Source organism: Callorhinus ursinus, unplaced genomic scaffold, assembly GCF_003265705.2.
Source record: "Callorhinus ursinus isolate GAN/ISIS: 27379988/994484 unplaced genomic scaffold, GSC_fseal_2.0 scaffold24, whole genome shotgun sequence".
NCBI classification, from domain to species: domain Eukaryota; kingdom Metazoa; phylum Chordata; class Mammalia; order Carnivora; family Otariidae; genus Callorhinus; species Callorhinus ursinus.
In genome coordinates this window covers 28,766,411-28,789,312 of record NW_027397086.1, presented here as the reverse complement: position 1 = coordinate 28,789,312, position 22,902 = coordinate 28,766,411, and positions in this window count along the sequence as shown.

Below are 22,902 nucleotides of genomic sequence, written 5' to 3'. Positions count from 1 at the left end.
TTGGTCTCTTCTAACTTAGAAAAAATGTTTTTACATATGTGGTCTCATGGACATATCTTGCAACTCTGCACTTTTTTTTGTTTGTTTTACAGTTGAAGATTTACAAAACAATGGGGCTATTCTGAAAGATGAGTAGAAAAACTTGATGTTATAAAATCTAAGGCTCAGTCATGCATGGTTCAGCCATGCATAATTTTTAAGAATTGGGAAAGAAATAATACTAAATCATTACGAAAATAAAGGAGTTTTTATGAGAGCTAAAGAGAAATGGAAAAGGTAAGAAACTTAACTATTTTCTGTTAGAAAGAATAGAATTATAAAGGGGGATTGGCCACTTAAGTATTTCAAAGGGGAAAGAATCCATTGAGAGAGGTAAGAAAAATCGGAAGTAAAGGGGAGTATTGGTGTAGACCAGTAATAAAATGTGCACATACTGTGGTAGGCAGCACGAAAACACTTGGGATCTTAATATTGTAGTAGATGGTGTACAGGGAGGTCTGGTTCTTTGTTTGAAGGGAGATGTGATTAAGAAACTATTTGGTAGTGTTAGTCATTTTTATTTTTTTAAGAGATTTATTTTAGAGAGTATGTGCACGAGTGGGGGAGGAGCAGAAGGAGAGAATCTTTAAGCAGCCCCCCTGCTGAGCCTGAGTGGGGTGCCTGTCTTGGGGGCTCCATCCACTCACCTATGAGATCGCGACATGAGCCAAAACCAATAGTCGGATGCTCAACCGACTGAGCCACCCAGGCACCCCAATGTTAGACTTTTTTTTTTTTTTTTTTAGATTTTATTTATTTTTTAACAGAGAGAGACAGCGAGAGAGGGAACACAAGCAGGGGGAGTGTGAGAGGGAGAAGCACGCTTCCCGCCAAGCAGGGAACCCGATGCGGGACTTGATCCCAGGACCCCGGGACCACGACCCGAACTGAAGGCAGATGCCTAACGACTGAGCCACCCAGGCGTCCCCGCAATGTTAGACATTTTAAAAGGAAAAACTACGTAGGAAAGGTTATGGACATCAACCATAAAATCACACTAGAACTGTTGCTTGGCACCCCTGATACCCACAAGAGGAGTCAGGCAGTCATGGGATTCATAAGCTGAAATAGATGTGGGCACTCAGTGAGGGATGGATTAAATGCACGTTTGAGACTTAATTCCAGATGTGGAGAGATGATTGCACACTTGTCATTACCTAGTGTTTGAGTTTTTCCAAGTGCTTTCATATGTATGATCTCACCTGATTTTTGGAACTAGGACAGATGGTGGCCAACTGAGTGTCCTCAGGAGGGGACAGAGGACCGAGAGAAGCCTTTAGGGAATGGGTGAAGGTGAACTGGGTGTGGATTTTTAGGGGTGAGGCCAGAGAGGGCAGATGAGAGGCTCGGGGGTACCCATCTCTTCTTCACTGGCCTTCCACTTTGTGAGCTTCTTCACTCCTGGCTTGTTCCGTGGGAGTCTGATGGGGGAGTTCAAAGCCTTGTAGCTTGGGAGGCCCCGTGGCAGCTGGGCAAGCCCCAGAGCTCAGTCTCAAGGACAGAGAGGCCTCAAAAATCTCTCATAAAAACAACAACAAACCCCCCCAAAACTTAGAAAGCTGAACATTCTAGATGTTCTCAGTATGTAGCAGACCTACCTAGATCTGAACAGGCTACAGCAGTTAAGAACAGTACAGGCAGAATATGCTATGGATGACCTACAGGCACACTTCTCTCTGGTTCCTGAGTAGGGGAGGCTCAGGGAGGGCACTGGGTACAACAGAGCAGACTTTTGTACACCAAGTTCAGATCTTTCCTTCTTTTTACCAACTATTGGATTCACAAGAGTGTAGGGGAGGTGACTCCTGCTGCCCCAAGCCCCTCTAGCCAGCTCGGAAGGGCTGGAAATCCACCCTGTGGTTTTGACTCAGATTTAGGGCCTGCAGATTCCGATTAAGTTGCCACTCTCCCCAGTAGGCCCCAGAGTGTCTGGTATTTCTACATCTAATCTTAGAGCCTGCTTAGGATAACAGTCCTCTTGGGAATCTCTTGACTCAAGACCAACGGAGGGACTGTGGGTTCATGGGTGATGCTTGTACTTTCAGGAAGCTCCAGGGATTTTTGGTTGGATTTGGATACAACTAGCTTTGAAAAATGAAGGCATAAAATAAGGTGGCAAACTAAAGAGATAAAAAGACTCTGTTTGTTCCCTGTCGATCTGCTTTCAAAGAAACCCTTCAGAATGAAAATAAATAACACCAGATGGTCACTCAAATCCACAGGATGGAAGGAAGACTACTGGAAGTGGTAAATATAGGAGTAAATATAAAGGATTGTGTACATGTATTACTGACGTAACAAATTACCACAAATGTACTCACTTACAGCAATACCCATTTATGATCGCATGCTTCTGTAGTTTGAAAGTCCAAGTATAATGTGGCTGAGTTGGTTCTCTGCTCCATGTCTTAGAAGGTCAAAATCAAGGTGTTGGCTGTACTGCATTCCTTCTAGAGGCCTAGGATAAATTCACTTCCAAGCTCATTCAGGTTGTTGGTAAAATTTGGCTCCATGAGGCTGTAAGACTGAGGTCCCCATTTCCTTGCTGTCAGAGGAGTTGTTCTCAACTTCTAGAAGCCACTCACAATTCTTGGCTATTGGTTTCTTTCCTCCATCCTCAAAGCCAGCAACAGGAATGTGGGTCCTTCTCATACTTCATCTCTCTGATCTCTTCGGCCTCACCTCGTTTCTCTCTTCCACTGCATTTCTCTCTGATGGACTCTTCTACCTCCCTCTTCTATTGCTCATAGGTTACATGTCATTACAGTGTGATTACATTGGGCCCATCTGGATAATCTAGGATCATTTACCCATTTAGTAACCTTAATTTTATTTGTAAAGTCCTTTCGTGGCAGTACCTTGATTGAATAGCCAGAGGATGGGAATCTTGGGGAGACATTTGCCTACGCAATAAATATACTTTTTTAAATGGCACATTATTGTATAAAGCAATAATGATAACACTCTAACATAGATGCAATGTATATTACAAGCACAAAATGTATATAATAGCACAAAGGAGGGAGTAGGAAATGGAGCTATATTGAAACAAACTTCTGTGTTTTATTGAAATTATGTTAGTATTAATCTGAAGAAGACTGTGATAAATTGAAATGCGTATTATTGTAGTCCCTAGAGCAAGCACTAACACAATACTCAAAAAAATAGAGTTAAAAAATCAACAGAAATTAAAATAATAAAAGAAGGTGGCAAGAGAGGGACAGAGAAGAAAAAAGATGACACATTTGAAAAACAAATAACAAAATGGTAGCCATAACTCTAACCATACCAATAATTTCATTAAATGTGACTGGACTAAATACTCAAAAGGTAGAAATTGTTGGAATGGATAAAAAAAAAGCAAAACTCAACTATATGGTGTTTACAAGAGACATAGTTTAGATACAAAGACAAATAGTTTGAAAGTAAAGGTGTGGAAAAATATATACCGTGCAAATGGTAACCATAAGAAAGAACGGCTATATTACTATCAGGCAAAGTGGGCTTTGAGACAAGAAATATTACTAGAAATAGAAGACATTTCAAATGATTTTAAAAAGGGTCACTATATCAGGGAGCTATAACAACATAATGTATATGCATATAACAACAGAGCCCCAAAATACATGAAGAAAAAGTGACAGATTTGGAAGAAGTAGACAATTCAACAATAATATTTGGAGATTTCAATATCCTACTCTCAATAATTGATAGAAGAACTTGACAAAAAAGCATATAAGAGAACGCTGTTAGTCAACTTGTCCTGACATTTGTAGACCACCACCCACCACTAGCAGAACACACATTTGAAAGTCCACATGGAACATTCTCCAGGGAAGACCATATGTTCTGCCATAAAACAAGTCTCAACAACAAAATTGAAATCATAGGAAGTATCATCTCCAACCATGTTGAAATTAAATTAGAAGTCACCAACAGAAAGAAATCCCCAAATATATGGAAATTAACACATTTTCTAAATAACTCATATTGAGGAAATTACAAGGGAAATTAGAAAATGATTTTAACTAAATGAAAATGAAAACATCCAAATTCATGGTATGTAGCTAAAACAGTGCTGAAAGGGAAATTTATCCTTTTAAATACCTATATTTAAATCCCACAAAGATAGATACAAAATCCTTAACACAATATTAGCAAACTGAATCCAGCAACAAATAAAAAGGTTTATACACCAGGACCAAATGGGGTATATCCAAGTGCTGCAAGCTTGTTTTACCATACCAAAAATCAATCTTTTACACCATATTAATAAAAGAAATGATAAAACCCATATGATCAACTAAATAGACAACAGGAAAAGCATTGGACAGAATTCAGCACCCATTTATAATAAATACTCAGCAAAGTAGGAGTAGAAGGCAACTTATTCAACCTAATGAAGGATTTTTCAATCTATGAAAAACCACATCTAACATACTTAATAGGAGGAGAGTGTTTTTCTCCTGAAATCAGGAACAAGTCAAGAATATCAATTCTCAGTATTTCTATTCCACCTTGTGGTGGAGGTTCTATCCAGCTCCCACTCTCCTCCCCAAAAAGATTAGTCATTTAAAGTGGGGGGGGGGGAGTAAAACTATATTCACAAATGACATGATCCTATAAGATTTTAAGGAATCCACAAAACTACTACAACTAGTAAATATAGCAAGAACTAGTAAATTTAGCAAGGCTATAGAATACAAGTCCAATACACACACAAAAGATCTATTGAAATCTACTATATTAGCAAAGAACAATCCCCCCAAATTAAAAAAAAAAAATCCACTCACAATAGCACAAAGAGAACACAGAAACAGATTAATTTCACTGAAATTTACAAAATTCCTGAGAAAGAAGGATCTAAATAAATGAAGAAACATTCCATGTTTGTGGATTAGAGGATTCAGTACTACTATAATGGCAGTTCTCCTCAAATTATTCCATAGGTTCAACTCAAACCCTATCAGTATTCCACCAGGATTCTTTCTTTGTTTAGGAGTTGACAAACTGATCCTAAAACTTACATGGAAATGCAAAGTATCTAAAATAGAATCATTTTTGAAAAGAACAGAAAAAATATTAGAAGACAACCTTACCCAATTTGAAAACTTACTATAAAGCTGCAATAATCAAGACAGTGTTTTATTGACATGAAGATAGGCAATATGGACCACTGGAACAGTATTGAGAATCCCGAAATAAACCCTTGCGTATATGACCAAGGGACGTTTGACATATGTGCCAAGACAATTCAATAGGAAAAAGGACAGTCTTTTCAATAAATGGTACTGGAACAATTGGACACCCATATTAAAAACGAGAGGAAAGAAGGGAGAAAGCAAGTTACTTGGCCCTCCCTTCATTGTAGACCTAAAGGTAAAAGCAAACAGATAAAGGTAAAAGGCTATATAACTTCTAGAAAAAAACAGGAGAAGCTCTTCTTGACCTTGGGTTAGGCAAAGATTTCAACTAACAGAAGCAAAAACCACTAAAAAAGCAAATTGGTAAGTTGGACATCATCAAAATTAAAATCTTTGGGGCTTAAAAATGAAAAGTCAATGAAAAGTCAAGCCAAAAGATGGAGAGAAAGAATTTACAAATTATCTATCTGATAAAGGACTTGTATTCAGAATACATAAACAAATCTTACAGCTCAAGAAGACAAATGACCCTATTGAAAAATGGTCAAAAGATCTGATAGACATTTTCCCAAGAATATCTGTGAATGGCTAATAAACACAATTTCTTGAAGACTGTTGATGAGATTAGAACCATAATGAAAACCACTCCATACCCGCTGGAATGGCTATAATCAAACAGACAATACCAAGTGTTGGTGAGGATGAAAAAAACTAGAATCTTCATACATCGCTGGAATGTAAAGTGGTATAGTCCCCTTTGGAAACCAGATGGACACTTTCTTAAGACAGTCGAATATGAACCTGCTATATGACAATTCCATTTTTTATGTATCTACACTGAATGGGATTGGCAGATAAAATACAGGATTCCCAGTTAAATTTGGATTTCAGGTAAACAACAAATAATTTTTTTAAATTTAAGTATGTCTCAAATATTGCATGAGACATACTAAAAAACTCACCTGAACTGGGTGTCCTATATTTTAACTTGCTAAATCTGGCAACCCTAATCCAAGAAAAATGAAAACATCCACACAAAGAATTGTGGGTGAACGTTCATAGCAGCATCATAGCCCAAAATTGAAGCAATCGAAATGTCCACCCACTGGTGGATTGATTTTTTTTTTTTTTAAGGTGTTCTGTTTATGGAGTGGTTTACTATTCGGAAATAAAAAGGAATGGACTACTGGTACATACTGCAACATGTTGGTAGATCACAGATCCCCCTGCAACATTTCCCAGTCAGTTGGCACAACCTCTAATTGTGCTTCATTCCCATTTTAACCCACATAGGATTTTCAGGACTTTTCTCTCCCTCTTCACCTTGAAGGAAGCACACCTTTCCCTTTCCTACCACCTGAGCACTAACAAAACCGGCTTGGTGATTATTTGGAGGCTAACTCTACTGGGCCCTTCGCTTCTGAGGGGCATAGCATGATTGGGGTGTCCTGTCCGAAGCCCAGTTCTACTTGTTAGGGTTGTCTTCTCTGCAGAGCTCCCCGCCACGCTCTCTTTATGAAGCCATGTCCCAGTGTACGCGCCTTCCCTCAAAGGCCTTGTCCTTGGATGGCTCCAAGGCTGGCCTCTGCAGCTAGAAATGAACCTCCCTGCAACAAGGACCAGGTGGTTCACTGTGACCCTCTTGCCCAGCACAGGGTTTGGCTCACAGCAGGCCCCAAGAAGAGCTTGTCAAATGAATGAACACCCAGTTTCAGGAATCCTGGATGGATATGAGCTGATCTGATAGAATACAGCTATGGAGCCGGGTATTTACTTTCCAGAAGCAAAGTCTTCCACCCTGGGGCTCCCCAAATGGAGGGCCTGCGAGCTCTTTATACAGGCATTCCAGCCTCTAGCTTCCCATCCTTCATCCTTCCTCGTGGCCCCACCAATCCCTGGCTTCCTCCTTGCTATTCTGTTTACTCCTTCTATCAGCTACGCCCATGTCCTTTTCTTCGTATTCTTCTCCCACTTGATTTTTTTTTTCTAAGACAGTGGGCTGGTTCTTAGAACCCAGCACCTTTTAGTAAGATGAAGTTTGAATTTTTGCTTTAAATTATTTAAAGTAAAAGAATATTTTTTATACTTAAATACTTACCGAACATTGACAATGTAACAAATTCTATACATATCATTCACGTCTTCCTATTATTCTTGTACTGTCCTTCCAGATTAAAAACACTCAGAATGCTTACTTACAGCATCCCAGAACTCAGCCCAGCTTATAAATGTAGTGAACCAGATGATTTGGGAAGTGTTTCCAGTTCTAATATTTTGTGATCCTAATACAGTTTTTCCTTATATTTCTTTTTTAAACTAATCAGTGAATGACGTCTGCTTTAATCTTATTTGGATGTCGATATTTTCAAACTTCACTTTAAAAAGGAACAAGAGTTTGGTTCATTAAATTGTAGGGCCTAGGTTTTTTTGTTTTTAATATTCATTTGAGAGAAAGAGAGTGCGCAGGGGGAGAGAGGCAGAGGGACAGGGAGAAGCAGACTCCCTCCTGAGCAGGAAGCCTGATGCAGATCCTCAACCCCAGGACCCTGAGATCATGACCTGAGCTGAAGGCAGATGCTTAACCAACTGAGCCACCCAGGTGCCCCTAGGGCCTAGGTTTTTAAGGAATGTGTCCTAAATGTGGATGAGTGTGATATGGAAATCCAGGGCTCGCTAAACTCGGGTTGGGTTTGGCAGATGGCTCACCAGATCTAGTTTGACTCCTTCTGGACTCTTTGGTGCCTTGGCTTTGTTGGGGTCATTCCAAAAACCAGTCTGTGGATCTGTGTCTCTGGGTGTAAGGGGACTGGCACAGTACTTGACATACAGTAGGCACCCAATAGGGATTTATCGAATGCCTGCATGCCAGGGCCATGTAATCTAACTTCTCAGAAATGCAGACATTCTTTCTGTAACCTCAGGATGGAGGGTTACCCCACCTCTCTACCCATTTTTAGTGACCAGGGATGCATTCACTGTTTCACAGGACAGTGTAAATTATTTTGAGAGAGGAATACTTATGAAAAGGTCCTTTCCAGTATGCTATCCCTCCTTGTCATTGGTCCCACACACCAAGCCTTTGCCCCAGGGTAGCCATGTCAGAAATTGGAGACCATGTTGTCCCTTGGGCCAGCTCTTTGCTAGGCTGAACAAAACTCCGTTTCTGAAACCATTGCCCATGGCTTCCCAAGCATCTCTCTGTATGATCCTGATTTCTTACTCATATTGCTAGTAGTCCATTGCTCCCAGTAGAAGATAAACTAGATTTTAGGTCTGTGCCGGTCTCAGGAGGTAATAAATATTATTTATAAAACAAAACAGAAAGCCTTCCCAACTCAGCCTATTCTCCAAGAAGTCTTCAGCAGATGGCAGTGTTGATCTTTCACTGGTTTTTGGACTGCAGAGAGTTTTGTTTTGTTTCATTTTTACAAATTTAGAACAGCCAACATTTCTGCCTCGCTTTAGATTGTGGGTTCCACAACATGTAGTTCTTTTTACTCAGGGTTTTTTGTTTGGGCCTTACCGAAAACCCCAAGTCCCTCCGGCAGGCTAATAAGTAAATCTTCAAACTAATATTTCTATTTAAAATTTTTTAATTACAAAAGCTATGCCTGCTTGTAAAAATTCAAAAAGATACAGAAGTGTAGAAAGTAAACGTGAATGATGGTTTTCCAGGTGTTTTACTAGGCATGTAAAATACATCTATAACAATATGTATATATATCAATGGGGTCATATTATTCCTATTACTCTGCAACTTACATTTGCTTCCTCACAGAGAGTGCATTCTTCCACATCAATACATACCATCGTCATTCTTCCTACTTTCATGGTTTATAACATTTACATTCTGTTCCAGAACCACAGTCAAGTCTTCCAGGCTTGAACTTCTGAATACTTAAACCCAATAAAAATAGCATTCACCGTACTGTGGTTATGTAAATATTAATCACAGCAGAACAAAATGAAATCAGATCTACAGTGAAATAAAGAAAATCCCACGTACTTGACAACCATGAAATTGTCAAGGTTCAAAGCTGTCTCTTTTTTTTTAATGGAATTTCCCACTTTATTTTTAAAGTTAATTAAATTGAATTATAGTTGACATACAATATCCTATGAGTTGCAGGTGTACAACATAGTAATTCGATATCCATATACATGATGACTTGATCACCGTAGTAGGTCTAGTGGCCAACTGTCACCATACAGAGTTGTTACCGTATTATTGATTATAGTCCCTATGTCAAAGCTGCCTTTTAATTTCGTTTTTACGAAATTAAATTTTATGAAATTTCCTCACTGTTACTCAGCTATCACTCTCCTTTATTAGTTTGTTTTAATCTCATGTTCCTTGCACTCTTGCATTCCTTGTGCTTTGCTGCAGTACCCCCTTGAGTGATTTGTGAATTTGAGTGTCACCATCATAAGATTTCCCGGCACAGCTGACTGCTGGTTTGGCTGAAAGTATAATTTAGGCTCAAGTTCATAGTTGATTGGAATTTTAAAGGTATGGTTTAAAAGTATTTCTGATGTGAAGTCTGATATTAGTCAAATTTGCACTCCTTGGTAGCTGACCTATTTTTTTTCTTTCTGGAAGACTTTGAGATTTTATCATTGTTCTTGGGGTTCTGAAATTTCAGTAAGTATCTAAGTCTGAATCTTGTTTTTATTTATCCTGCTTGGTACTTGGTGGGGGCTCTTTCAATCTGAAGATTTGTGTTTTCCCCTAGCTAAGAAAAATTTTCTGTTACGTCTTTGATCTCCCCCCCGCTTCCTTTTTCTTTTTTCTTTTTCTTTTTTTTTTTAATCTTTGTTGTTGTTCTTTCTTATACTCCTATTGAATGAATGGATGTGAACCTCCTGGATCTTTCCTCCGTCTATGGACTTTTCTTTCATTTTTCACTGCTTTGTGTTTTTTCCTCTGTTGTAGATTTCATTGACTTCCTGATAACTGGTTTGGTTTTAAGTCTTGGCCATACTGTTCCTTCTGTTTGCTGGATTTTTAAATTTTGACTGTCCTTTCAAATGTACAGAAATGATTTCTTGTTCTCCTGATGGCTCCCTTTTTAATGTCAGCTAGCTCTTGTTTTAGAGATTTAACATACTCTCAAATCTGTCCAAAGATACTTAGAGTTTTCTTCTTGAACATTCCCTACTGTGTCTTGTTTTATCCAGGGTGGCTTCTTTAATTTTTCTTTGTTTAGCTTTCCTGCTATTGCTTTTCCTCAAACATTTGGTGACCCGTGGCTGTCCATCCCCTTCCATAAATGAAGGACTAGATTAATCTGCCTAAGTAGCTGGTAAGGCCTATTTCCCAGGCGGCCTCTTCTCTGAAGGGGAGGGCTGGCTATAGGCTGCTGTGAGTGGTTGGGCTGTGTTGTCAGCAGGGTTACCTCTAGATTGCAAGCTATGGATGCCCATACTTGCCACTGTAAGAAGAGTTTTCAGGTAACAGACTGGAGCACTTCACTATGTTCTCCTTTTGGACTGAGCAATACCCTACTCCCCTGACATAAATGTCCCTTGTGAATGTCTACAGAGTCTTTAAGCTCTATTCCACTTCTCTGTTGAGTTTTGACACCCATGTTAGGATCCCTTCCTGGATAGATCACCCACAGTTTTTGGAGAATAAGTTTTGAGTCATAGGGACCCAAGAAACACAGTTTCTCCTCATGGTTTGGGGGTAGGGGCAAGGGAGAAAGGTGGGGGCCCCTACCAAGTGCAGTCCTTTGCTCAGTTATTCTGATGATGCCCTGTATTTCTGTTTTTGAGTTCTTGGGTCTGAGTTGGGAGCTTCTCTGGAACTCCCTTGAGAAGGAAGTTCTTGGTCCTGGAGTTTGGGCCTATGGTTTACCTTTGCTGTTTCTCAGTTAATCCATTTCCATCTACTTCCAGCTTCCTGCATTTTCTCAGACTTTTGATCCGCTGCCACCCTCTCTTGTTTTCTAGCACTGATATGATTTAATTCTTTTAAAAATACCTTATATTTTATTCTGATGAGTCCATGGAATAGTGGAGAGGTGGATGCATGTGCTCAATTTGTGACCTCCAGTGTAATATATATATATTGTTCCAGCTTAAAATTTTTCTTAATGTACATGGTTTGAAAGGTGTAAGATGGATATATAAAGTGAAAATGTCCTCTTCATCCTAGTGCAAATAAAGACCACTAGTTGTCCCCTTCTGTCTGTTCTTTCTTTCTTCTTTTAGAAATAAAGCCCCCAGCATCAAAAACTAATGATGTAATATACGGTGATTAACATAACAATAAAAAAATTTAAAAAAAAGAAATAAAGCCCCCAGTTTTAGCCGGGCTCATGACTGCTCAGGTGAGGACACTTCCTCGGTGTGGCCAAGTGATTGAGTTCTGCCCAGTGGTAGGTGAGTGGAGCAGCGTGCTCAACATTGCTGGGCTCCTCTGAAGGACATGGATGTGCCTGCTGATTCCTTGACTCCCCCTTTCCTGTTGGCCAGAATGCAGATGTGGTGGGGAACCGTCCTTGTCTATGCAGAGCTGGGCAACACCGCAGGGATGGTGGAACAACAAAACGGAAGGAGCGTGGGAGTCCCTGACCCTTCATTGCCATTATACCAGCCCTGGTGGGTGAGAGAGAAATGAAATGCCATCCTGTTTAAACCTTATATCCTGGGGTTACTTCTTACAGCAGCCTATCCTATCTCCTAACTGAGACAATCTCTGGGCTACTCAGTTCCCCTTGGAGGCACCCAGTGTGAACACACTGCTGGATCCTTCCAGGGATATTTCATGCATGGACTAACATGTGTACATACATGCGTGCATATATACACATACATATCTATAGCCCCCTGTCCATTTTTACATAAATGATATTGTACCAAACAGCTGCCTTTTAAAAAAAAAGATTTATTTATTTGAGAGAGAGCAAGAGAGAGAGAGAGAAAATCTCTAGCAGACTCCCTGCTGAGCATGGAGCCCACTGCGGGCCTCGATCCCAGGATCGTGAGATCATGATCTGAGCCAAAACCAAGAGTCAGACACTCAACCAAATGAGCCATGCAAGTGTCCCCCAAGCCACTACTTTTTGAAGAGGCTGTGCCCCGTTTGAGAAGGAGGATTGTAGGTGATGGCCGCCAGCCCAGCTTCTCTTCTGAGCTGGCAAAGTGAGCTCTGCCTGCAAACATGCACACGGCCCCCCTGGTAAAACCCAAACCCAGCCCACTCTACTCTGAGACAGTTTCTTACCCAAGCATGTCACTCAGATGACTCATTCCTCCTTCCCCTCTAAAAAAAGAGATTTATTGAAATCTTGTAACCACACAGAATAATCTTTGTGAGAAGTTCCAGTAAAGTCATCTCCCCCATCTTGCCTCTTTCTGGAGTCTACGTGGTAGGAGATGGTGTTCCCGTGGCCGCCCAGCGGGCCCGCCTGTGAGCCCAGCCCTGGTGCCACCTCCAGCAGCTCTGAGTATAGATGATTCCGTGGAAGAATGAGCTGACTCTTGAAGGCCTCCTCAAAAGGTCTTTTCCCTCCGTCCGTCTTCGCCTCCCCCCTGCTACTCCTGTGCTAGGTTCCAGTGCTCTGAATTGATCTTGGGAGAGAAAGCACTGGAAATGGGACAGCATCTACTCTGAACTTTCTGTTTCTCCCCTTTCTGAAAAGAGGCCAGGAATCCACCTAGGTTGGTGGGGAGGAGAAAAGGTTTGTGTGTTGGGGGGTGAGGTGGATGGGATCAGTCTCAGAACAGAGAGATGATCTATAGGGGCTGCTTCCTTGCAACCTTGGCCACCACAGAACTGGCACATTTGTGTCTTCCTGATTTTCCTCACTCTCTCTGCCTGTCTGAACTCTGACCAGCTCACAACTACACCCTCCACTCACAAGGGTGCTTAGGAGTGTAGGCGCTTCTTGCCGAATGGATATCCTTTGTAAAATTTTATTTTTCAAATAGGTAATCCATTGGAAGAATCCACAAATGGTACAGCCACTATGGAAAACAGCAGGGGGTTTCCTCAAAAAATTAAAACTAGAACAGCCATATGATCCAGGAATCCCACTTCTGGGTATATATCAGAAAGAAATGGGGGCGCCTGGGTGGCTCAGTAGGTTAAGCATCTGCCTTCAGCTCAGGTCATGATCCCAGGGTCCTGGGATGGAGCCCCACATCAGGCTCCCTGCTCAGCGGGAGCCTGCCTCTCCCTCTCCCCCTGTTCGTGCTCTCTCGCTCTCTTAAATAAATAAATAAATAAATAAATAAATAAATAAATAAAATCTTAAAAATAAAAAAGAAGGAAATGAAAACAGTATCTCAAGGGGATATCTGCACTCCCACATTCATTGCAGCATTATTCACAATAAGCAAGATGTGGACACGACCTGAATGTCCTTCAACAGATGAATGGATAAAGAAGATGTGAGACATACATATGATACATGTATATAAGATAAATGAGCTATATTATTCAGCCATGAGAAATGAGGAAGTCCTGCCATTCTCAACAACTTGGATGAAACTTGAGAGGGCATTATGCTAAGTGACTTAAGCCAGACAAAGACAAATGCTACATGATATGTATTTCATGTGTAAATCATGTATATGTGGAATTTAAAAAAGCCAAATTCACAGAAGCCAAGAATGGTAGTTGGGGGCAGGGAGGGAGGATGGGAAGATACTGGTCAAAGGAAGATGCTGGTCTTACAACTTCCGGTTATAAGATTAACAAGTTTGGAGGCTCTAATGGACAGCATGGTGATTATAGCTAGTAATGCCCTATTGCATACTTGTAAGTTGCTACGAGAGTAAGTTTTAACCTTTCTCATAGCAAAAAAGAAATGGTAATTACGTGAGGGGCTAGAGGTGGGTGTTAGCTGATGCTATGGTGGCCTGAAGCATTTTTGCCACCATTCTCTTGATGGATACCTAACTCTCAGGACAAACCCGGGAAAGGGGTCCAACCTGCCCGTCTCACAGGCCAGGGGCGCACCGTGAGCACACACCCTTGCTCAAAAACCCAGGAGGACCCACTGGGGTTTTTCTCCGCCCTCGTGTGGTCACCAAGGGGTTAAGCCTCAGCTGACCCTCCAGGGTTTCAGCCTGGACTCCAAAACCCCTAATCACGGGGGGCTAGGGCTGCAGGCGCCACACTTAGCAGCAATTAACCTGCCTTAGAGGCTGCATTGTTGCCGTCCTGGCTTCCTCCGTCCTCCAAATTAACATTTACCAAGCAAAGTGCCGGTTAATTGTAAGGGCAGTAGGAAGAAAGGCCACACACCTCCCAGCCTAACTTAATAACCTCGAAAGAAGCCATTAATGAACAGGACACGCCGCACCTTCAGCTCGGGTGGCGGTGTGGGCGCTGGTGTTTGGGGCCCGGCTCCGCGCGCTCCCCTCGCCCGCCCCGCTCGCAGGCTGTGACCCGCGCTCCGGCGAAACTTGCCGCGGCAGAACGTCCGCCCTGAGCCAGGGCCTAAGGGATTCCTGGAAACGCTCTGCTTATTGTCTGGGTGGGGAAACGGGGGCCGAGAAGAAGGCAGGGAGCTGCCCGGGGCCACGGGGTCGGCAGCGGGCCGCTCCCCCGCCTGCCCTGCCGCTCGCTCCACCCACCAGGTGCATCTGAGGGCTGAAGTGCCGAGCCGCGCCCTCTGGGCGCCTGGGGACCAGGCTGCGTCACCGTTCGGGCCCATGCGGAGCGAGAAGCTTCTGTGGACCGCGGTGGCACAGTCCCCACGCAGCCTGTTCTCGCCGCCTCTCCCCGCGTGCGCACCCCGCGTGGGGTGGTGCCCGCCTCCCCCGCCCGGCAATCTGGGGCGGGGGTCCTCGCAGACCCTCCTCCCCGCAGCCCCCACCATCAGGTCCCAGTTCCCGCCTGTCTGAATCGTCCACCTCGCTCCATCCCAGCTCTTCAGGCTCACATTGGAGGATTCCATCGCAGGGGGCCTCCACGGGCCTGGCAGGCCTTTCCTGCGCCCCACTTCGTCCTGCCTCTGCCTTGCCTTCATTCCCTACCCCATCTCTCCATGTCCTTATCAGAGGGCCTCACCTCCGGCCCAAGAGGATAGACACAGGGAAGGGGTGCGGGTTCTGCTTAGCGTTCCTTCCTCCCTGCTGGGGCTCCCTGTTCACTGAAGGCTGCCCGGTAGTTGTAGAGGGGCCCTGGGTCTGCGTGCCCTCGGGGATCTCATTCCTTTCTCCTCTGTCTCGACCCCCTCTCTCTGTGTCCTGGATTCTTCCCCCACATTGCAGTCCTCGCCGGGACCCCGTCCTAGTCTCAGCTCTGCGGCAGTGCCCTGCAGGGCCAGCCCCCTCCTCCTCTCCCTGGCTGTGGGGCTGCTGCCTACCCTCGGTGCCACCCACTCTCACTTGCCCCACAGAAACGCTTTCCCAAGTTCAAAATAACCTCCTTGTTCCTAAATTCAGAAGGCCCGTTTTAGGGTTTTTAAAAAAATAGGATCTTTCTATGTAGTTTTCTACTCTTGATCACTGCCTCCCTCCTTCCTGAAACTCACTCTCCCTTGGCTTCCACGAAACCTCTCTTCCATATACAGGCATCTCCTTCTGCCTGTCCCCCCAGGCCCCTTCTCTCCTCATCAGGCATCCTCCTGGGAGCCCTGTGCACTCTGGTGGCCTCCTTTACCAACCAAGTGATGGTGATGATGACGTCGAGGACTTCAGAATCCTGTGGAGGCCAGATCTGGCTCCTGAGCAGTAGGCTTATGTGCAACCACCTGGGACACAATCTTACTTGGGAGTCTTACAGGCATCTCACGCTCACAGTGTTCCAGATAAGCTCATTGTCTTCCCCTTGTCTGCTTCTTCCTGGGGCTCCCCATCTCACTGAAAGGGTCACCATGCACATGGGAGTCATCCATCCCCCCGTCTCTCACATCCAATCAGCCAGTCAATTAATCATCAAGGCCTATAGCTTCGAACTCCAAGGGGCCTCTGTATTCCTACTGCCGTTACTTTAGCTGTGACAAATTCCGGCCTTGTCCCCCTACTGCCAGAATGATCTTGCTAAACCCATAGTTTATCAAGTCACACCCCTCAGTGGCTCAGCATTGCCCTCAGGTCAAAGGTCAAATTCTTCAGAACATCCTACAGGCCAGACTCCTCAAGACCGCCAAACGGCGTTTCACGTTACAAGAATTCAGGGGCTAAGACAAGAGTTCTCATTGTGGGTCCACTTCTCACATTTTTAAGATCACACTTCCCTTCAACAATGTTAGTTCTTCGAATTTTGATATCTACTTCCTGATTTAGGCCTTGAAACACCTCCATGAGGTAGGTGTTACTGTTCCCACTTTATGGATGAGAATAATCAACTCTCACGGAGCCTGAGGTCACAAAAAATTTCAAGGCAGGATTTGAACACCAGTCTGCGATTTCCTGTGCTTTTTCCATGACCCCAGAGGAGGGGGCTTCCAGGGACTCAGAGACCACTCTGACCATGCCCTAGATCTCAGAGACCTTCTCACATTGCAAACCTCTTTTCCCGTGTGCCACTGGACCTGGGGCCTGAGCCCCCACCCTGAGCTCTGGGTCAGTGAGGACCTGCTACCACGCCTAGTCTCACATGCGGTAGGGATGACAGACGAGCAGAGGATCAATAGCCATCTGTCCAGGCTCCACTGACAAGCTAATCTTTTCAGTAAACATTTCATTAGCTCCTGCCAGGCTGCTCGCACCTGCTGACAGGAGAGACAAGATGGGGTGGGGGGTGGGGGCCCTCTGCTTTATAATAGGTGCAGATGTCAGCAGGGGTCTCCTGGCCCCTGAGATCCTGCTAAACTCAGCTAGAATACCAGTGCCACGCACTGGCGGAATTCACATCATCCCCCAGAGTTTTGTAAATTCCCGGAGACTCCTGTTCTGTTTCCTTGGGCTTTCATGACCCGCCATCTACAGGAGACCTCCTCCCACCCTGCTCTGGGATGAGGCTCTTAGGACAACTTCTGTTTGCCCTTCATAATACTCTCAGGCTGCTGACACTGTCAGTGGTATTAATGCTAGAGGTAGCCAAAGCATCTAGTAAGCACCTGCCATGTGCTGGACACTGCGCTGACTTACCTTTAAGTAAGTCCCCATTGCCTTTGCTAGACCCCACAACAATCCTACGAGGTAGGTGCTGTTTTACTTCTCCCCGTTGGGCAGGTAAGCAGTCAGTCTCTGAGAGGTTTCGTGGTGTAGTAGGGGCTAGATTCTGGGTTTGTCTACCTCCAAAGCCCAGGCTCCTACCCTCTCATATTGCTTTGGAATTTGTGGAATTATGTGACTGACTTCTGGCTCCCCCACCAGATTGGGAGCTCTGCAGGGGCAGGAAGCATGTCTGACTGCTTCACCACTATGTCCCCGGTACAATGATGTTTTAAAAAAATAATGCAAGGGTATGGTACATGAGTTTGTTTAGCCTTTATTGCTCCCCAGCCAATGGAGGTAAAGAAGCTGGTTTTTATTCGGGTTTTTCTTTTGTTTGGGGGGAGAGGTGTTTGTTTTTGCTATGCAAATTCAATCTCCTCAGCTGCTTCAGAGGGAAACTCCTTCCTGCAAATTCACTAGTTTGGGTGACTTCTCATTTAGCTCACCTGCTCCATTTCTTCAAACCCAACCATGTCCAGAAAATGACCTTTTGCTAGCCGGTGACCCCTACTTTCCCACTGCTATAAATAAGCCACTCCAGTTTTGCATGTGGGGGTGTCTCTTGTTTTCAGAATTCCATTTGGTGGCTTTCTCTCTACTTCCTCATATGTTCTTCCTGTTCAGTCTCCTGCCTTATTTCCCTTCTTTGGGCAGCCCTTACAAATAATTTTGCTTCTGGAATTTTAAATGTCTCCAGGTTTAGTAAAAATTGTTGCTTTGGGTGGTTTCCAGGAAGAGAAAAGGGAAATATCACCATGCCCTGAGGTGACTTTATGGGGGTGGGGGGGTGAACCCATCTCTGGGGAATGCAGACTCACCAGTACCAGATCCGTCAGGTCTTCCCATGGCTTGGAGAGGACCCAGCCAGGACCGTCAGCGTCTCACTCCCCAGTCCTCGGTCTCAAATGCTGCATTGCAAAGCCCCCTTGGCCGTGCTGCTGGAAGAAAAATAGAAAACACTGATGGGCTAAAAGAAACAGTTGAAATCACCTATCACGTTTCCACCTAGAGAAAACCACTGTCGAGCGTGACATGGTGGTTTCAAGCATTTAGAGGGTTTTCTGTACCTATATGTACAAAAAGCAGTATCCTACCAGGCATATGATTTTGAAATCAGATATTCTCATTTAGCACTATATGATGAATGTATTTCCATGTTAACAAACAGATTTATTTAATTTTTAGTGGCTTTCCGGTATTCTAGTGTATGCGCCAAGTACGATTTATTGAGCGAGTGCCCATTGACGTGCACTGTTTTTAACCTTTTAACTTTTTATACAACACCGCCTCTAATAGCCTTGGATATATACCTGAGTTTCTCCCCTAAAGCAGCGTTTCTGAACAGTGACGCTGTTGACATTCGGACCAATAATTCTTATTGTTGGGGCTGAGCTGTGCATTGCAGGGTGGTTGGCAGCATCCTTGGCCTCTACTCGCTAGATGCACTAGCCCCCCCCCCCACCAATATCCTGATAAGCAATATCCACAGATTGCCAAGTGTCCCCTGGGTGACAAAACAGCCACTGCTTGAAAACCACTGCCCCCAGGATAAAGTTGCTAAGTGACAAGATTAAAGGACATGCATATTTTAAGGCTTCTGTTATCTGTTGACAAATTGCCTTCTGAAAGTTGCACTATTTATTGTCACCAGCAGGGGAGGGGGATGCCTGATTTGCCCCCCTCGTGAATATGTGCATTAACATCAGAAACAACTTTTCCCATCTCAAAAGACAAGACGTTCTCTCAGTGTATGATTTTTTTTTTCATGGTTTTATTTCTAGAGGCTGAACATTGAAAAGACCACGTGATGTTATGGACTGGCGGCTATTTCTGTGGCAATCTTTCCTTACAATGGACTATTTTTTTTCTTTTGGAAGAAAAGAATATTTCTTCCAAATTCATTTTTTTCCCTGATTTTCCATGTCATCTGTTAACATATTAAGCAAAATGTACAAATTCATCCTAGTTTGCTGTCTGTCTTTATGTGTTGTTATTTTTGGTCGTCTTTGCTCTGAGATCCCGATGGATCCGGCCGCAGATTTCCGGGAGGGCGTCCTCACGCATTCGCCTGGCCGGGGCTCTAACTGCGTCCCTGCCGGTGAGTGAGCCTACGACCTGCCCCGGCTTTGCCTGCTGGAGGATCCCATCTGGGTCGTGCTCTTTCATATCAAGATCAACGGAATGTTCCTTTTGTGTGTGAGTGAAAAGTTCTCGCCCTGCAAACCGGCTTGTCTGGAGGCAGCCCTGCTCCTCCTAGACGACTGACTAGGGGCTTGACCATAATTAGTTCAGGTTAATTAATGCCAATGTGTAGATTCGCCACACAGGGGCCTCTTTTCCCCTAAGCCAGGGCCACTGGAGGTGTCTTTTATGAGCTCTGAACCCCGAGGGAAGACTTCAAGTAATGAATCTTCCTGTAATCAGATTTGAGGGTTTGTTCCCTGAGCCATCCAGTCAATTGGAGAATTGAGCCCTGACTGGTTTATTTGGCCAAAGGAGGCCGAAGACAAGCACAGGGCACCTGATATGCAATCCAGGGAGCGGGTTGAAAAACATGACGTGGGAGATGCCTACCTCTTGAATTTCACGGAATTTTTAGGGGGAATAATTTTATTCATAAGGAGAGGCTACCCATCTGGGGGGCTGTGCAGAAAGAGTGGGGTCCGCTTTGGTGTTGAGTATCAGGGATAAGAGTCTGGTTATCCTTGAGTAAAACCTTGTGAGATTTGCCTTCAACTTCTTCCTGATGGCAGTAACACAGTTGGTACAAGTTTATAAGTATTTAATGTGTTCGGTGTTTATTCAGCCTTCATTCATGTGTCTGTGCACTTCCTCAATCACCAGGAGGCACTGGGAATGTGGAATGCATGACACCAGGCCCCTGCCTGTCTTCAGGGGCAAGCAGGTGGCCTGTATTATTGGGAGAAAATAGACTTTCTGTGCGGGTTTGGAATGCGCCTCGGAGTCACAGTGCGAACAGCAAAGAGGCCTTGCAGCAAAGTTAGTGAAGCTGGTTCAGGGCATCAGGAAGAGGAGGAGAACAAGGCAGGAGTGCAGGAATTGGGTGACGTGTGCACCTGTCGGCCACCAGGCACTCACCGGACACGAGTCCCTCCTCGCAGGAGTCTCCCATGTGAGTCTCTCGGAAAGTGCAACAGCCTCACTAGGTCTGATCCTGGAAGAAAGCTCCTGGCAAATGGACTTTCCAGTCAAAGAACAAGACAGGAAAAGTTCAAAGACCTTTCTGTTGCATTTGAGGCCACATGGCCAGAGGCAAAGGGGAACTCCAAAGGATCTCCCTTTCGCTTTAGGCAGGTGCCTACATGGCCAAACGCAGCCTGCTCCAGGTGGTGGTGGGGGGGGGTGCAGGGGTAAGAGGGGTGCTAACAGAGCCGAGCAGCCCAGCCCAGAAGCTCCACTGGCCTCTGGCTCTAGGAGGCAGCCAGGGGGGAGAGAGGACATAGTATGCTCAGTTCTCATTTTTCCTTGCAATTGCATGACTTTCCTTGCCTTTTTAGCAAGTCCTGTCTGTGATACAAGGGAATGCTCGAGATGGAGTTTCCTTGCAGCCCCCCTGGTCTCAGGAGCCGCTCACTGGTTTCACACAGGAATGCTGCTTACAGAACCTTAGAAGAAAGTGTTCCAGGGACAGAGGTTCCAAAAGGGAAGTTCGGTCCAGAAGGATGTGAAGCTCTCAAAAATGTCGTTCTGAGTTGTTTCCATTCTGTGCTTAATTCCAATAGAGGAGAAAAGGGAGAGGCCGCCAAAGACACAGGTGTGGCTGCCCAGGAGACTGTGGGGCCAAGCAACATAACCGCCTCACGCCAAAGACAGGATAAGAACACATGCACGCGCACACACACACACGCACGCACACACACAAACATGCACAGGTACAGCAAGGACCCGCAGAGACATGGTCAGGATGGCAGCCCAGCGTGGCTAAGGTTTGTGGAAAATGACACAAAGGCTTTGATGGTTCTGCTTTCTGTGGATTCAAAATTGCATTTAACCGCTGGTAGCAAGAGACCTGAAAACTAATGGCTTAAACCAAAGAAGGGTGCATCTTTTTCTCTTAGGCAGGACAGGGTTGCTCTGTTGGCTTCACAGTGCCATCAGAATCTGCTTTCTGCTCCACCATCCTCACTTAGTGAGTGGCTTCCATCTGTGGGTTCACCTCATGGCACAAGATGGCTGCCAGTGCTCCTCCCACTCTATCTGTGTCCCAGGGAGGAAGAAGAAGTGAGGAAGAGGCAAAAGGGTGCCTTCCAAATGTGTAAGTTCCTTTTAAAGTAATTCCCCAGAAATCTCCCCAGTGACTTCTGCATGCATCTAACTGACCACCTCATTTGCAAAGGAGGCTGAGAAACGTGGTTTTATAGTGAGACACATGGCCCTCTTCAGCACTACGGGGATTCTGTGACTAAGACAGCAAAGAGAATAGGCATGGGGAGGCAACTAGCAGTTTTTGACACAAGCTCAAGGAAAACAATGAGCAAAGAAGGAAAGGCTCCCTCCCTCCCTTTCTTAATCTGGGATACCCGGTGCACTGTTAACAGGCAATAGAAGCCTCTAGCAAGTTTTTGTTCACCTTCTCCTTAAATGTTAGAAGACCCAGGGAGGTCTGACAGAGCAGCATTCAAAATGATTACAAGGTCCAGACCCCTGGATACATTTAGCACAGGGCAGTGAAAAGGACTGAGACATCCCAGAGAATTTGATGAGGGAGGGTCTTGAATGGGAATCCCATTTTCTGAAGTGTGTTCCACAGGCTGTTGCTCCATGTCACATGAAGAAATGGCTCCCTGGTCACAAGCTTGGGAGACTCTGGATTAAACCAAGTTAAGCTGTTTATTTAATTGCAGAAAAATTTGGAGTCAGAAACACGCTCACTTACTTTGTGATTTTTTGTTTTTCTTTCTAAAAGGGAGCATTTCCAAGCTGATTTGTTCATGGAAGTCACTTCTTGCAGAGCACCGTGGGACAAGTGTTACAGGGTCGACATTTGGGAACCAGCGGTGCGGTCAGAGGCTGCCTGCTTGCCTGCCAGGCTCTGGCCACCTGGGGACAGCCAGCACCAGAATCATCTTTGCCCCACTCCAGGCCTCCTGAGCCATAATCTTGGGCCCATGGCCTGGACATCTGCATTTTTCCAAGCTCTCCCGGTAAGTAAGTCTTAAAACTCACTGATATTTAAGGTCCACTAGATGACAGAGCGGAGCCTCTCCACTGTACAAATACTATGACTTGATGAATTTACCTCCAGGTAGCTCCTCCCGGCCCCCTCAAAACTCATTTCTCTCGTCGCCCTTTGGTACCCGGATAATTTCCTCGGCTCTGTGCGCAGCAGCTCACATTTGTCTTTATTCCTGTTCTCTTTATTGATTTAGGCCCATCTCTGCAATTCGTCAAGCTTGGATCGTATTTTAATCTTGTCCTCCAAAGTAGCTAAGATCCCTTCCAGCTTTGTATCGTGCGGACATCCGATTAGGTGGGTCTCGATTCCATCCTTCAAGTCATTAATGAAAATATTAAATGGTCCTGGGTTAACACGACGGTCTTCAGGGTTCTCGGGAGATGGATGGCTCCTCTATCAGCC